At 41.5% G+C, this 17484-nt stretch overlaps 1 protein-coding gene across 11 annotated transcripts in view; it reads right to left on the bottom strand.

Annotated features, from left to right (window-relative positions):
- Window positions 1–17484, bottom strand: part of RBFOX1 (RNA binding fox-1 homolog 1) — a 2507416-nt gene that overhangs the window by 1668267 nt on the left and 821665 nt on the right. The window lies entirely within an intron of this gene.

Below are 17484 nucleotides of genomic sequence, written 5' to 3' on the forward strand. Positions count from 1 at the left end.
TGGTGGGTGGATGGGTGGGTAGATAGATGGATGAATACATGCATGGTGGATGGATGGATGAATAAACAACTATATAAGACGGATCTTGGTATTTTCTGGAAATGCTTTGATGTCATCGAGAATGTTATAACTTTTTATAAAGATGTATCTTTAAAGATCTAAACTAGCATAAACAATGACACAGTCTAAGAGATGGTTCTAGGCCAGTGCAAGAAGTTAGCAAAGGTTGGATCTTTAACACATTCAGATTTAAGGAGAGGGGAAAAGGAAAGCGAGGAAGGAGAGGAGGGAGGAAGGTAGGGAAAGAAGGAGGAAAGGAAGGCTAGAAAGAGAATAGGGGCAGGGACTAATGAAAACCAATAAACACTCATATTTCTGATAGGAAATGACTTGATGAGAATTTCTGTGATGAAGAAGCATGTTACTTGCATTTCTCCATTCCACCCCCGACCCCATCAAGTCCTCAAAAACTCTACTTCAAATAAAAACCCTTTTCACAAGCCTTCCCGTGTGTCTGCATTTGCTCCTTTGGCACTGCCTCCTTTGAACTCTGCCATCCTTTCAAGTGTGAAGAACCCGGGTCAGGCCTTTGTCTGAAGTGCAGCCTTCAGGCTTTCTTTCTCTCTGAAGATTTCCCCTCATCTTTGACCTCACCATCAGCAAGATATCTTGTCCTGAATCTGGAATTCACTTGAGCGGTTGCCTACTTCTGGTAACCTGAACAAAGTTACGTTTGCCTCAAAAAAAAAAAAAAAAAAAAAAAAAACCATAGCAAACCCTCATAAAATTTCAACAGTGCCAGGGGAGGGGGCTTGGCAAAATGAGAAAATTACAAGAAACTTCCCCTCCATTATCCCAGGAAATAATCCTTGCACTCCAAGGACACCAACATCTTCAAGCATTCTAAACTCTCATCTCTCCCAAAATCTCGAAGTCATTACATTAGAGAAACAATATACATCCTTAAACGCCTGGCGGCATTCTTGGCTCAGTGCCTTTGGTCTTTTTTTTCTTTTTCCCTTTTGGTCTGTCCCCATTTGTTGGCAGAGACCAAGCCTTTCTTGTTTCAACATCGTATTCCCAAAGCCTAACCCAGGCCTGTCACTTTGGGAAGCCCTCAATAAATATTGGTTGAATAAATGAATGAATGAGGCACAGGCAGTGGGGAGAAGAATGCATCTTATTAAATTTAGTTTGATATTAGAATAGGATTAGAAAAATCCTTTGGGGTTTGGAACTTATTAATAAACAGTTGCATGATATTAAACTATAAAGACAGAGAAAAAAAACCCAGCTCATTATTCTGATATTTCCTCCACAACATAAAGCCAATGAATGAGCTGCATTTAGAGGAGGCAGACAATATATTTAAGCACTGTAAATATCAACATTAGTACTCAGCCTCCATGCAATCTAATTTACTCTCTAACACAATCCATCATAACTGAAGTATGTTTTTGCTTATAGGGATCATAAAAACCCACTTGATTTATTGCAATGTTTCCCCCCTCCTGTGTTCTCCAGGAAATTTCAGCCATACATGGATCTCTTTCTTTGGGGAAAAAGAGACTCTTGTCACCAGGGCATTCACAAACACAAACTCACTTTTCACTCTAGAGGAAAGGTATCATAAAAAGGGAGTTTAATCAATTGCCACATCAGGACTTTGGTTATTAATCTGCACTCCGTCTTTGTTCTTTCTGTATGCAGCTCACTTCCAGAGTAAAAAAACAAACAAACAAAAAAAATTCTTAATTCTTCATCACATGTCCAGTCAACCAGTGTCTCAAATATATATCACTGTTGATCCATATTAACACTCAAAAGGGAGTGTGATTTCATAATGTGCCTCTCCTAGATAATTTTATTTAGATTTTCATAACACTTATCGCAACATAGAACTGTAAACTTTGTCTCTAAAGGAGCATCTTCATTGATTTGGTCAGTGACTGCGCCAGTCTCCTCTCCTGGTAATAGCTATAGACCCACCAGGAATTAGGGAGTAAGCAGAGTGAAATAAAAAAGGAATGAGGCCAGGCAATTACATGCATAAATAAATTAAAAGATTTTTATTTTCCCTTGCTTGAGATATACGAATGTGACCTTGATAAAGATCCAGTATTCAAATACAAATGGGTAAAAGAGAAAGAGAAAGAGAAAGGGGTGGGGGAACAAAGAGAGGAGACAGAAGGACAGAGTGAGGAAAAGAGAAAGGAAAACAGGTATTACATTTTTCGGTTCATTCAAACTCATTAGAATCTTTTGCTTACCAGATTCCAAAACTTCACTTGAAAGACAATATCATTGATAGATAAATGTCAAATTTCCTTGCTTTATCCCTACACTCCCCTACATTCACTTTGTCCATAATATGCACACCCTCAGGTGAGACCACAGTGTAAGGAGTTTAGAGACACTGACAAACACCTTGGGGAGCTGACACAGAAATGACAAGCAGCAATGGACAGGTATTTTCCTGCAGTTTATACTGGCATCACTTAGATTTGTTTAGCTCCACCCAAACTACCCGCTTTGCCCCTCTATCCCACCCCAAGAACCCTCATTGAGTGCAAAGAAATGAAACAAATTCTATCACATAGTAGACAGAGGAAACATTTTCAAAATTAGGAGATATTTCATATATTAGGAAAGAAATAACCTAAGTGCTCATCAAGAGGGGATTAGTAAAATCAAACATCCAGTAAAATGCTCAAGGTGACTGTAACCATGGGATTCTGAGGAATTTGCATCCTTGTACTTTTCTGTGTTTGCCAAGTGTTCTATAATAAACTAAAATTAGATTTATTTTACTGTGCTCATCTTACTTGGTCATTCCCTCATTCTAGCTTTGTGCTGGGTGATCGCTCCTTCTGGAGTCTTCACACTTCCTTATCACAATCATTTCACTTTTTTTTGTCTCCCTTCTCAGACTGCAAACTTCCATGAGAGTAGGAACTGTGCCTGTCCAATCCGTCGTCTTTTTTTTTTTTTTTTTTTTTTTTTTTGAGACGGAGTCTCACTCTGTTGCCCAAGCTGGAGTGCAGTGGTGCAATCTTGGCTCACTGCAACCTATGCCTCCCGGATTCATGCCATTCTCCTGCCTCAGCCTCCCGAGTAGCTGGGATTACAGGCACACACCACCACACCTGGCTAATTTTTGTATTTTTAGTAGAGACGGGGTCTCACCATGTTGGCCAGGCTGGTCTAGAACTCCTAACCTCAAGTGATCTTCCCTCCTCAGCCTCCCAAAGTGCTGGGATTACAGGCATGAGCCACTGTGCCCAGCAAAGCCTGTTCACTTCTGTATCTCCAAATCCTTGCATGTCATAATCACTTGACACAAGTGCATTGAAAGTAGAACAGATCACTTATTTAATGAGAAAGATAATAAGTGCTTCTTAATAATTCTGTTGGATAGCAGAAAGCCTTTACTCATACTGAAATACTATAAATGACCTGTAAGATAAGTTTTGCATTCCAAAAAAGATGCCACAAGAAACACTCTATCCTCAAATGAAGTCCCCTGCAAAGGAACAGCCTCACATGACACTATTCTGCATTGGACACCTGTCAATATTTACTAAAAATTAAATCGAGACAATCGTGGCCAATATGGTGAAACCCCGTCTCTATTAAAAATACAAAAAATTAGCCGAGCATAGTGGCGCACACCTGTAGTCCCAGCTACTTGGGAGGCTGAGGCAGGAGAATCACTGGAACCCAAAAGGCAGAGGTTGCAGTGAACCAAGATTGTGTCACTGCACTCCAGCCCAGGCAACAGAGTGAGACTCTGTCTCAAAAATAATTATAATAAAAAAATAAATAGTAGCCAATATAGCATAACATCCACCGATGAATCTTATGTGAAGATGTGTGCAAGTCTGTGAGTTTCCCTTCAACAGCATACAGAAACACAAAATTTGAAGAAGAATTTTCATTGCAGTGACTTATTCTAAACCAACGACAACAAGAACAAACTTCTGATGTTTTTCTCCAGTTTGCACCTCCATAGACCCAATATGAATCATGGTCAGGGTGTCAACCCAGTGTTTATCTTTCAGGAGACAGATCTCAGCTGAGACTTAATTTGACCTGAAATACTTTGCTTTTACTCTCAAAGCCGGAGTTAGTCTGTCAAGTGGGAAAGACAGGAAACCTGACACTAGGGATCTTAGGGGATTCAACAAAATGTGTTTAAATCAATGGTTGATACTTAATAAAACCTCGAAACATACCACCCACTACTGTAATTACATAATTAGAATATTACTCATATATTATTTATGTTGAAATACTATTTACATAAATTGATATATTATCCATAATTATTACAATTCTTCCCTGCCTCCCCAAACACTTTATATTGTGTTTCCTAATAAGCAGATCAGGATGAAACAAAATATGAAACACAAATTTACCCTAATAGGAAAGATACTAAAACTTTAGCTTCCTCCACTGCTTCAAACTGACAGTTTCCTCAATTACAGCCATCACTCAAGGGGTGTCATTTATTTATTTCTTTTAATTTAATTTCTTTTCTCTTTTTTGAGACAGGGTCTCATTCTGTTGCCCAGGCTGGAGTACAGTGGCACCATCACTGCAACCTCAACCTCCTGGGCTCAAGCGATCCTCCCACCTCAGCCTCCTGCATAGCTGGAACTACAGGTACATGCCACCATGCTTAATTTTTGGGCGATTTTTGCAGAGACAGGGTTTCACCATGTTGCCCAGGCTGGTCTTGAACTCCTGTACCCAAGCGATCCTCCCGCCTCAGCCTCGAAAAGTGCTGGAATTACAGGCATGAGGCAGGCTACTGTGCCCAGCCTAAGGGGTGCCATTTAGACTGTACAAGTGAGGCACAGACTAAGGCACTGGAAACTCCATATAAGACCGGAAGATCTCGTATATACATAGGGAAAGATTACAAGCAAAATAATGTTTTATTTATTTAACTTTACCTGGGATAGTGGTGATTATGACTACTTATGCAACACAATATTTTTCCCCATTAGATAAAACTGTGACTAATAGTCTTGTTTCCTAAAACTTGTTATATTACATGGGAATTTTCTTGATTTGACTCACTAATATTCAACTAAATGATTTTCTTTGTTTACATTCATCCACTGCAGTGACAGCTGCCTCTTACTTCTATACTTACCTTATTACTCTTTCTCCCACTAGAACAATCCCCTTTCTCCTCTCTGTCCAATACAATCCGTTCTTCAGGGCCAGACACTCACTAACAGTGAGTGAAAGCACTAACTTGCTTCTTTCTGCTTCATCAAGCTCTCTGTGTACTTCCTGCTCTGAGACACTCTTTGGCACCAGACAATATTATTCTATTATTTATTGTTTCCAGGTAAGACGCAAGATTCGGGGCAGGAGTTACGTCAGGAGCCCTCGGATAATTTCTGCTACATCCATGGCACAAAAATTTGCAAATAATAGCGGAGGCCGCACTGTGTGTAAGGTACCGCTCAGCCCCAAGGGTTAAAAGGAAGAATTGCTAAGATGAGACCCTGCCCCTGAAAAATTTCCCAATTTAAAGAAAATGCAAGATCCAGGTACAATTACTGAGATGTGGTGATTTTAATAGAGATGTAAAGAAATGGTACCGTTGCAAACATTATTACTGCTAACAACAATAAGATGATGAACTAATATTTATGGAGAGCTCACAAAGAGCCCAACCCCATTTCTAAGGATTTTACTTGAGTGATCTCATCTAATGCCTGCACAAGCCCAGGCTATAGGCATTATTATTATTATTATTAGAGACGGAGTCTCGCTCTGTCGCCCAGGCTGGAATGCAGTACGCGATCTCGGCTAACTGCAAGCTCCGCCTTCCAGGTTCACGCCATTCTCCTGCCTCAGCCTCCCGAGTAGCTAGGACTATAGGCACCCACCACCACGCCTGGCTAATTTTTTGTATTTTTAGTAGAGACAGGGTTTCACCATGTTACCCAGGATGGTCTCGATCTCCTGACCTCGTGATCCGCCCGCCTCGGCCTCCCAGAGTGCTGGGAGTACAAGTGTGAGCCACCACGCCTGGCCTAGGCATTATTATAATTATGTTCCCCACTTTACAGATTCGGATACCAAGGCATATAGAGGTTGACTAAACAAAGTGTGCGTTAAAGGAACGAAATTAAGGGAATAAGCAGTTCTGGCCAAAAGAAGGTCAATGGAAGTCATCACAGAAAAGAATAATCTGAAGAGAGCGTTGGCATAAATTTGTGTGTGACCTTGGGCAGAATGGGAGAAGAGGAACACAGATACATCAGGCATGGGAGCAGCAGGAACAAAGTAAGGAGAGTTATGGATAAATCCATACTATAAAGGAAATGGAAGGAAGAAGCAGGTTATGGGACTGGAAACGGAGGGACACCAAGAACCGGAGCAGCGTGGAATTGTTCTCTAGGGAGCAGAAAGCCACAGAACGTTTCTGAGCAAGTGGATGGCAGGGCCAGTTTTTGTTTAATTTTGCTTTCCTGTTCTGTTTTGTTTTTCATAAAACAGTCTTGTTTGGCATGATGGGGACTGGACTAGAGAGAGCCAGACTAGAAGTCCATTTTATTAGGCGTCAAACTTGTCGGTCCAGGTGAGGGAGTGTAGGGCTCTGACCCTGGCAGTGGAACTGGAAAGAAAAATGAAAGGATGGATTGGAAGGAAGAAAGATAAATAAAAGAAAACTCGCTGGTTTGGTATGGTGGCTCATGCCTGTAATCCCAGCAGTTTGGGAGGCCGGGGTGGGTGGATCACCTGAGGTCACGAGTTCAAGATCAGCCTGACTAATGTGATGAAACCCTGTCTCTACTAAAGATACAAAAATTAGCTGGGCATAGTGGCAGGCGCCTGTAATCCCAGCTACTTGGGAGGCTGAGGCAGGAACATCGCTTGAACCTGAGAGGCGGAGGTTGCCATGAGCCAAGATTGTGCCATTGCATCCCAGCAGTCTGGGCGACAGACAGAGAGAGACTCAGCACTTTGGGAGGCCTAGATCACTTGAGGTCAGGAGTTCAAGAGCAGCCTGGCCAACATGGCAAAACCCCGCCTCTACTAAAAAATACAAAAATTACCCGGGTGTGGTGGCAGGTGCCTGTAATTCCAGCTACTTATAAGGCGGAGGCATGAGAATGGCTTGAACCCAGGAGGCAGAGGTTGCAGTAAGCCAATATCATGCTGCTGCACTCTAGACTGGTCAACAGAGCAAGACTCTGTCTCAAGAAAAAGGAGAGAAAGAAAACTCTAAACTCTCTTGCCTGAATACCAGGATGGATGGAGAGGCTGATGATCAAGATGATGGTAACTGGAGGAGGTGCTTTTTGGGGGAAAAGATGATAAGATTCTTTTAAGATTCATGGAACACCTCTAGTACCCAGGTTATGATCCTGAAATACCCTTAGGAACTATTGGGTTAGTGCGAAAGTAATTGCAGTTTTGTCATTACTTTTAATGGGAAAAAACTGCAATTACTTTTACACCAACCTAACAGATCTCCTTGGGGAAATGGATTATTTCAGGTGTGGGGTAGCAAATGTACAAGATGAATCTAGAATATGAAGTCATACTAGATAGTAAGAAAGCCACCAAAGGCAAGCAGAGTCATGTCAAAATGACTTCTGCAGAAACTTGAGGAAGCTCTCACTGGTTGATGATTGAATAATCTGAGCATGAACAAAGATAATAACTTCCATCCCTGCATTTGTAGTAAAACCAAAAATTCCACTCACTAGAGTATGCAGATAAACAAGCTCATATATTTGAAATCACAAAGGGAAATCAAGCATTTTTCCTGTATTTCCTGTATAAACTATACCCCCTGACTATCTTAATAGTAGACTGGGAAATTTCTCTTTAAGAAGTATTCCAGTAACTCCATGAAGATGGAAGGGTAAAATTGCAGTGTCACCAACTTGAAACCCCTGAAAAATGCATTGAGCATCCACGGTCAATGGATGCTTCATCAAATGTGGAATAAAGCTAATAATACCTAGCCCATGGAGATTAAATAGCACCACATAAAGGGAGACAATCTGATATAATGTACCTCTTCTTGGAAGAAGAAATGACCAAAGAAATGGAACTTGCATCTCACCTAGACTAATTTAAAAGAATACAAAGGACACAGGAACATGTGAAATGACAGCACAGGGATGCAATCAGCAAACACCAGACTGTGAGAAATACTGCAGGACAAACAATCTGTTTTCTTCAACAAGGTCAACAATCACCACAAAGAAAAATGTTAAACAAGCAAACAAAAATATGGGAGAAAGACTGATTAAAAGATGCTTAATACAGGCTGGGCATGGTGGCTCACACCTGTAATCCTAGCACTTTGAAAGGCCAAGGTGGGTGGACCACTTGAGGTCAGGAGTTCGAAACCAGCCTGGCCATTGTGGTGAAACCCCATCTCTACTGAAAAGTACAAAAATTAGTCAGGCATGGTGGCACACACCTGCAGTCCCAGCTACTCAGGAAGCTGAGGGAGGAGAATTGCTTGAATCCAGGAGTCAGAGGTTGTCATGAGCCTTCGAGATCATGCTGCTGTACTCCAGCCTGAATGACAGAGCAAGACTTCCTCTCTCAAAAAAAAAAAAAAAGAAAGAAAGCTTAAAACAGAGTAAAATGACCTTTTAACGATGTATCAATCAATCACAGTGTACTGCCTTTATTTGGATCCTGTTTCAAATAAACAAACTATCATAAAATCAATCACAGCAAGTGTACCACTGGGAGGGGTGTTCCTAAAGCAGGAAGCTATGCAAATGTGGAGCAAGGGGAAATGCAAATTCTTGGTGCCTTCTGCTCAATTTTGCTGCGAACCTAAAACTGCTCTAAAAAAATAAAGACTATTTTTAGAATCGGAAATAAGAAAACAATGACATTTTTGAAAAAATTGGAAAATTAAACCATTATTTAATAGTGGTGAGATTCATAACATCACTGTTCATTGTTAGTAGATATTACAGGTATGTTAGGAAAAAAAACTTCTTATCCTTTAGAGATGCAACCTGAAATATTTAAGAAAACAATGATATGATGCCTGATATTTGCTTAAGACTAGTAGCATGAGATTAGAGAGGGAGAGTGGCCAGGGAATATTTAAAGTAAGATTAGCAATACCTTGATAATTACTGAATCTGGGTGATTCAAAGAAGGTGATTCTTCAGGCTATTCTCTCTGCTTTTATATATGCTTTAAGTTTTATTTAATAAATAATTTTTTTTTTAAAGGAGACTGAGGTGGGTGGGTCACCCGAGGTCAGGAGTTTGAGACCAGCCTGACCAACATGGTGAAACCCCATCTCTAATAAAACTACAAAACTTAGCCGGGCGTGGTGGTGGGCACCTGTAATTCCAGCTACTTGGGAGTCTGAGGCAGGAGAATCACTTGAACCCAGGAAGCCGAGGTTGCAGTGAGCCGAGATCATGCCATTGTAGTCCAGCCTGGGCAACACAGTGAGACTCTGTCTCAAAAAAAAAAAAAAGTTGTTAGAAGATGTAAGGGGTTGATCGTCAAAATGGTACAAGGATAATCATCAAAATGATGATCAAGTCTCCAACAGCTTGACATTGCTCCTTCCAAGGGAAGCCCCAGTCTGAGTTATGCTATAGCTAGAACTCAGCATCTAAAAAGGACAGAAACCCACTTTAGCCAAGATAACCACTTATATTCCATGCCCTTATGAAACCATCGCCACCTGTGTCATAAAAAGAATAATGGTATGTCTTTAAAGTACATGAATTAATTACCAGTAGGAATGAATGAAAACCGTACCTACCTCTTATAGGTTTTAATACCCAAAAGCTGTTGCAACTACCCTTCTCAACTTTGGAAAGGTCACTCGTATATAATGAATGATAAGGGCCACTGAAGGTCACAGTATATTAAAAGCGAGCTGAATTTTAAGGGTTTGCTGCCAATAAAATTTTCTGCAGGGAATTTATTAAGCCCAAGCAAGGTTACAGAGTTATTTGTGGTGTTTTAATGCTACCTTTATTAATAATAACCTTTCCACGATGCATCATTTGAGAAGGCACATACTTTAATCCAGAAATGTGTGTCCAGTATTATTACCGGGAACATTAAATAATGAAGTTTCAGGGGCAGAACAGGAGAAATCACAATTTGGAAGGTTTCTGGTATCCAACCTTTATGAGAGATTCTTAAAGTAAAAATAAACATCCCAGACTATAGATAATGCAGAAGCACTGATAATTGGAAAGAAATCTGACTAGAATACTAGTTGAAGGGCATGTGTAATAGACAAAGGTCCGAACTCAAATCCTATCACTCAGGCAAGCTGAACTGCCTGACCCTGGCCAAGGATCCTTCCTGAGTCAGCTTCAACAAATGTACAATGAGGATCACAATACCTACCCCATGGAGCTGTTATATAGATTAAATCAAATCACATATGGCAACTTTACCGTAAAATGCTGGACACATATTAAACATAACACAAATGCCTGTATTTATTTTAAATTAAAACCATTTGAGATCCTGGCCTTTGTTCCCATGAGGCATTTCCTTCTCTCTTTTTAATAAGTGAGTATTTCCTTGATCACGCAGCAAAATGTGCCTCCAACATGCAGACATGTCACTGCCTGCATTCCAATCCTAGAGTCCAAGTTTTACGGTCTGTGAAACCATATGAAAATCACTTTATCTCTCTAAACACTTATTTTTTTCATGCATAAAATAGGCACAGCCATGGTATACCCTCCATGCTGCTCTGATTGGTGTGGAACTAGTCAATGAGTGAAAAACCTTTAAAACAAGTCTGAACGTAGTAAGTATTCAATACAGGAAGAGTGGCTATGCCACTGTCATGGTAGCTACATCAGCGTCCCCTGCTCTCCATCAGGGTGATTTCACTCACTCTGAACCATTCCATTTGGGGATGAAATAATCTGCTCTGTGAGCAAGTCATCCCTCACCCCCTGCTTCCTTTTCTTCTCTGTATTGTTGTCCATTCCCTGCTGGCTCTGCCCTTGCTGCAGATGGAAGACAGCCAGGCATTGCATGCTCATCACCCAAAATCCTGGAGTTTTCTAAAGCTTTGGTCACGTGGCATCTGTCCTCTTTCCTCGGGAACACAATTCAAAGGGATGAGCTTTTCAGAGAAATCTCATCTTTCATCTTCTACCAAGAACAACCACAGGGAAAGGATCGCTCTAAAAGCCAAATCACCTTCCTCATGCATGGTATCCTGCCTAGGAATCAGACTTGGGGAAGGGGGAGACGGTCATCCTAATTCTGACTATTTGTGTGGGGTTGGCTAACATAACCTCATGGGCTGGCAGGAGGAAACACACACACATACACACACACTGACATCATCATGTGTTTACAAAGAACATTAGGATGTCAGGTACTGGTTTAATTTGTTTTGTAGTCCATTTTTCCCTGCCCCTCAAGGCTCATTAGCCAACTAATCATTCCATATGACAATGCGCCCTCTGTGTTTCTTCCTTGGGTCCGAGAATATATCTTCAGCTCCATGGCAGCAGCAGGCGTCCTTCATCAGCAACCTTGCCTGGCTTTGCTGAAAGGACACCAACTCTAAACGTGTCTTTCTTCCCCAACATCCCTTAACTCCGTTACCATATACTTAGACATCTGGCCAAGGAACTAACAAGCTTATTTCCCCACCCTCCATAACCACCCAGTGTAATATCTGTTTCCTCACAATGTGTCCCTCTGGGAGAGACATCGACATAAAGCCGGCGTCATTTCAAATCACATTGACTTTGGCCAGATGTTCCATGTCTGGGAAATAATGTTAACTGAAAGTTTACATACTAATTATTATTGAAATCTCTGCAAAGGTTACCTTGAGTCTAAGATCTGAGAATCCAAAGCCAAGATGCATCTCAAGAAGGATCCAAAGTTGCCTCCCTAACCTTGGGCCAATTTTTCTTCAAAACCCCAATATTCCCTTGGTATCTACTTCTCTGTGTCCTTGAGAACTCATTTAATATGGTAATGTTGAATATAGGAATCGCCCCTCAAATCCTACTTTTAGGAATTCTTCCCTAAGCCCTAGACTTGAGTATACACTATATTCTTAAATCTGCACTTGAAAGTTTAACAGGCATCTCAAACTTGTCTAAAATGGAGCCCTGGGGTCTTGTCAAACCCTACAAATTAGATCTTCAGCTATCCTCCCCATATGAGTAAATCATTACTATTTCTTCATTTGCTAGAATTCACTCATGCTTCCTCCCTTTTCCTCATCCCCCCTATCTGTCAGTGTTATCACAAAAATTATATCCATTCCACTGCCACTTTTCTGGGACCAGGCATCATCATCATTCAGTTAGGTTACTCTGTGAGTTTACTAACCAGTTTCCCTGTGTCCACTTTTGACATCTTCATCTCTAATATGTCTGCCACATAGCAGCCAAAGTAATCATTTTAACACATAAATCAGAATGTTCCTCTTCCTTGTGTAAAACCATCAGACGGCTTCCTATGGTGCTTAGAAAAGCACTCAAAGTCCTTATCCTCTGCATAAGATGTTCCCTTCCTACCTCTCCACACAACTCATCTCCTCACTCATGACACCAAGGCTACACTGATCCCTTCTCTGTTCCCCAACAAATCAATCTTTTTCCTACTTCAGGGCCTTTGCCCTGCTTTTCTGTTTTCCTGGAATGGTCCTTCCCTGGGGTTTTGTGTATGTGTGCATGTCTTAGCTAAAACATAATTTCTTCCAAGAAACTTCCGTTGGCCACTCCATTGACATAGCAAATTAAACTCTGTAGCCATACCTTCCACCTAAGGAAACACAGTGTACTTGATTTCATTCATGGTATATATCACCATCACTATGGCTCTTGTTGACTCATATTTATTTAGTTGAGTTAATCTATTTCTACACCATTCACTGGAATACCCAAGGTCAAGAACCTCATTCATCTTTGTCATTGATTTATTCTCAGCACTGAAAAGATGCCTGGTGTCTGACAGGTATTCAATATATATTCACTGAGTGAATGAATGAACAAATGAATGAACGACTGCATGAATGAATAAACAGACTCATCATTAATGTGGCAATGATGGCATATGAAGAGGTCTGGCTCTGTTTTGCTACTCAAGACCCCACTGAGTCAGTAATTCGATCATCCAAATTAGACTACAAATTTCCTACTTCCTAGGGAACTCTCAACACTCGGAGCCATGATTCAAATCACCAAACACCCAAGCATTAACATTCACCCATCCTGAAAAGCTATCTGTAGCCACCCAAATGTTCTATCTCCTTACTACTCAATGTGTGTTCCACAGGTCAGCAGCAGTAGCATCGCTCGGTAGTTTATCATAAATTCAGAATCTCAGGTCCCACTCTAGACTTACTGAATCAGCATCTGCATTTTAACAAGAGTCTTGGGTGATTTGCATGCACATTAAAATTTGAGAAGCCCTGCTTTAGTTCTGTTGGTCTGAACCCTGGATGCTTAAGAAAAGCCCCATCCAAGACCAATTAAATCAGAGTCCCTAGGGCCACAGCCCAGGTATCATGGCTATTTTTAAAACTTCTTCCCATATTCTAATGAGCAGTCAATAGTGAGACCCACTGACATAGCACAAACAGCTCAAAATTTTACAAAGTTGGTCTACATGTATGCAGAGGGGACTCTCATTCTAAAGGTAAAACAGGAAACAGTACAGAAACGCGAGGGAACAATGAGAAAGCCCTAGCTCTGCAGACAATGGACCAGGCTGTGTCCCTGACAGGCAGTTCAGAGTTCACGCTTCATGTCACTGTACGTTCTTGGTATGTGTTATTTGGTTTTCCTGGTTCTCACAGGAGAATGCACAGGCCACTATATAATAGTTTCTGCACAATCAAAAAATAAAAAATAAAAAGGAAGCCACCTGAAGATACTACCCATCTTTCCACACCTTTTTAAAATTTCACACCTTAATCAAAGGCAGATGCTGTTTACTTGTGGAATGCCAATGTTTTGAAACCACTCTCTGTAATTAGCTCATTAGCTCACCTGTGGAATTGTTTGAATTTTTTATTTTATTTTATTTTATTTTATTTTATTTATTTATTTATTTATTTTTTACCTAAATCAGGTCTTCTAAGGCAAGGGCAATAGCCTGTCACATCTTGCGAATATGGGGGGGGGCAGTGTTCTTGAATTCCTCATCTGTTGTAACAGACACCAGGAGGAACTCAAAGACAGCACACTGTATACATCCTAAGGACCTTCTTGGTTAGGAAGGCAAAAAGCTTTGCTTTCATATGGAAATTTCACTTGGCTTCTGAAAACAACATAGCACCTTAGGATTCTGGGTTCACGTCAACATCTCTGTCAAGGGGTTAAGTCCCATGCTTTGAAAGATTTAGCTTAGCCTAATTCAAGACATACCTGTTTTGTTTTGTTTTTTTCTGTTTTAACTTCAAATATGACTACCCTTAGTCGCTCAAGGTCTCGATAAGAAACAGATGGCATACTCAAATTAGGATTAGTTAAGGAGATCTTACTTACACAAATACTGTTTCCAAAGGTGTAGGCAGAGCACCGGGAAACCACACAGGCTATGCAGCAACCTAGAATTAGTAGCAGCAAAATTATTTTCCCTGGGCCAAAATGGCTGAGGGGAAGGAAAAGTTAGAGGGTCCCAGAAGGAAAGGAGGCTGGCTGCTTAGTGACAGCAAGCAGAGGTCGGTCCTCTCTGCCACTCAGGAAGGACATACGACAATAGAAACCTGGGTATCTTTTAACCTCCTCCCTCCAATCTCCCACCAAAACTCCCCATAAGCAGAATTCAGCTGACAATCAAAGGGCAGAAGAGCCCCTGGGGTTGTCCTTCCACACTGGCTTCCTGGGAAAAGAGCACGAAAGGCAGGAAACCTAAAATAAAATCCTACGTCTCTTCGACTGACTGAATGGACTCCCCCTGGGCCAAGGGAAACCTGAAAAATGAAATTTCTGGCCATCGCCAAAAGGGAAGTCAGACACACCTCCTTATACCCTTTCCTTTTTTGAGTTCAGGCACAATTGACTTCAGCATTAACATTCCAATAGAAATCATTAGACTGACAAAACAGACTCTTTGGGAATAAGATACGCAATTCCAACCTGACTCTGATAGAGCATCGCATGACAGATAGCAGACTCTGAAGGAAATCAAAATATTGTATCCCAAAATGTTTCTTTGACATATTTTGAAATGACCCTGGCAAAGCTGTCTTTTCTGAATCTATGAAGAATCTCCACGAATGCAGCCAGGACTTCATGGATCTAGCATAGATTTGGTAGGAGACGGACACCTTTTAAGATCTGAAAACAAGACATCTACCATCTATTCCCTCTGAAGCCTACTATCTGAAAGCTTAACCTCCATAACAAGATGTTGGTTTCCACAACGCCCCTTATCTTTTTTTTTTTTTTTTTTTGGAAACGGAATCTTGCTCTGTCGCCCAGGCTGCCATATAATGGTGTGATCTCGGCTCACTGCAACCTCTGCCTCCCAGGTTCAAGCAATTCTTGGTGCCTTAGCCTCCCAAGTACCTGGGACTACAGGTGCACACCACCAAGCCTGGCTAAGCATTTTATTTTTCACGACCCCTCTTTTTTTTTTTTTTTTTTTTTTTTTTTTTTTGAGACGGAGTCTCGCTCTGTCGCCCAGGCTGGAGTGCAGTGGCGCAGTCTCGGCTCACTGCAAGCTCCACCTCCCGGGTTCACGCCATTCTCCTGCCTCAGCCTCTCCGAGTAGCTGGGACTACAGGCGCCCGCCACCACGCCCGGCTAATTTTTTGTATTTTTAGTAGAGACGGGGTTTCACTGTGGTCTCGATCTCCTGACCTCGTGATCCGCCCGCCTCGGCCTCCCAAAGTGCTGGGATTACAAGCGTGAGCCACCGCGCCCGGCCCAACCCCTCTTATCTTAACTCAAGCATTTCTTTCTTCCGGCTTCAAATCTTTAGACAAAGCTTAACTCTTTCAATCAATTGTCAATCAGAAAATCTTTGAATCCAACTATGATCTGTAAGCCATGGGCTACCTACCCCCATTTCAAGATGTCCTGCCTTTCTTTGCTGAACCAATGTATACCTTCCATGTACTGATCTGTCTTTGCCTGTAACTTCTGTCTCCCTAAAACGTACAAAATGAAACTATAACCCAGTCATCTCAGACACGCTTTCTTAGGATCACCAGAGACTGTTTCCCACGCCATGGTCACTCATATCGGCACAGAACAAACCTCTTTAAATATCTTCCAGAGTTTCTTTTTTTAATCATCATTCCCAAAGATCTCTACCTCCTGTTCCTAGAAACCTGTAAATATCTGTAAATTAAATGTGCAAATTAAGTTTGAAGATAGATTGCGGTTGCTAAGCAGCTGACCTAATGATAGGGAGACGATTCCGAACTATCTGGATAGGTCCCGTATAATCACAGAGATCCTTAGAAATGGGAGAGAAAGGGCCAGGTACGGTGGCTCATGCCTGCAATCCCAGCACTTTGTGAGGCCGAGGTGGACAAATCCCAAGGTCGAGAGATCGAGACCATCCTGGCCAACACAGTGAAACCCTGTCTCTATTAAAAATACAAAAATTAGCTGGGCATGGTGGTGTGTGCCTGTAGTCCCAGCTACTCAGGAGGCTGAGGCAGGAGAACCACTTGAACTTGGGAGGTGGAAGTTGCAGTCAGCTGAGATTGCACCACTGCATTCCAGCTCTGGCGACAGTGGGACACGTTGTCTCAAAAAAAAAAAAAAAAAAAAGTAGGAGAGAGTCCGGGAGATGAGACTGTGGAGATGACCAGAGATGCCCATATTGCTGGCTTTGAGGATGGAGGAGGGGCCACAAGCCAAGGAATGCTGACAGTCTCAGGAAGCTGGAACAAGCAAGGAAAGGGATTCTTCCCCAGGGCCTCCAGAAGGTAAGAAGCTCTGCTGACACCCTGATGATTGCAAATTGAGAACACATTGGGCTCCTGAGCTCTAGAACTTTAAAACAGGAAATCTATATTAAGTTTGTGATGATTTGTTCCAGCAGCAATGGAAACTACACATTAAAGAAGGACGAAGAATGTCTTTGGAGAGGCAACTGGAAGATGTTTAGCATCATCCCCCAGTGATGTCTTCTGAAGTATTTGGTCAGACCTTGTCCCCTGAATCTAAGCCTTAGACTAAGACTTTCCCCTACACTAAAAGGGAACAGTGTGATATAATTTCAAGACTTGGGCTTTGGTTTTGAGCTGACCTGAGTTTGCATCCTGGCTCTGCCACTTATGAGGTATGTGGCTTCAGGGAGTCACAGTTTCCTCATCCATAAAATGCAGATGATAAATACGAGAGTCACCTCATGGCATTAGTGTAAGGGTTAAATGAATAGTACATATAAAACACTAACAAAGAACAGTGCCCAACACAGACAGATGCCCAATGAATGCTTGGACTTCTAGTCTTGTCATCTTAACTATGGTTGTTTAAAACTCGTCTGAAA

Source organism: Symphalangus syndactylus, chromosome 14 (genome assembly GCF_028878055.3).
Source record: "Symphalangus syndactylus isolate Jambi chromosome 14, NHGRI_mSymSyn1-v2.1_pri, whole genome shotgun sequence".
NCBI classification, from domain to species: domain Eukaryota; kingdom Metazoa; phylum Chordata; class Mammalia; order Primates; family Hylobatidae; genus Symphalangus; species Symphalangus syndactylus.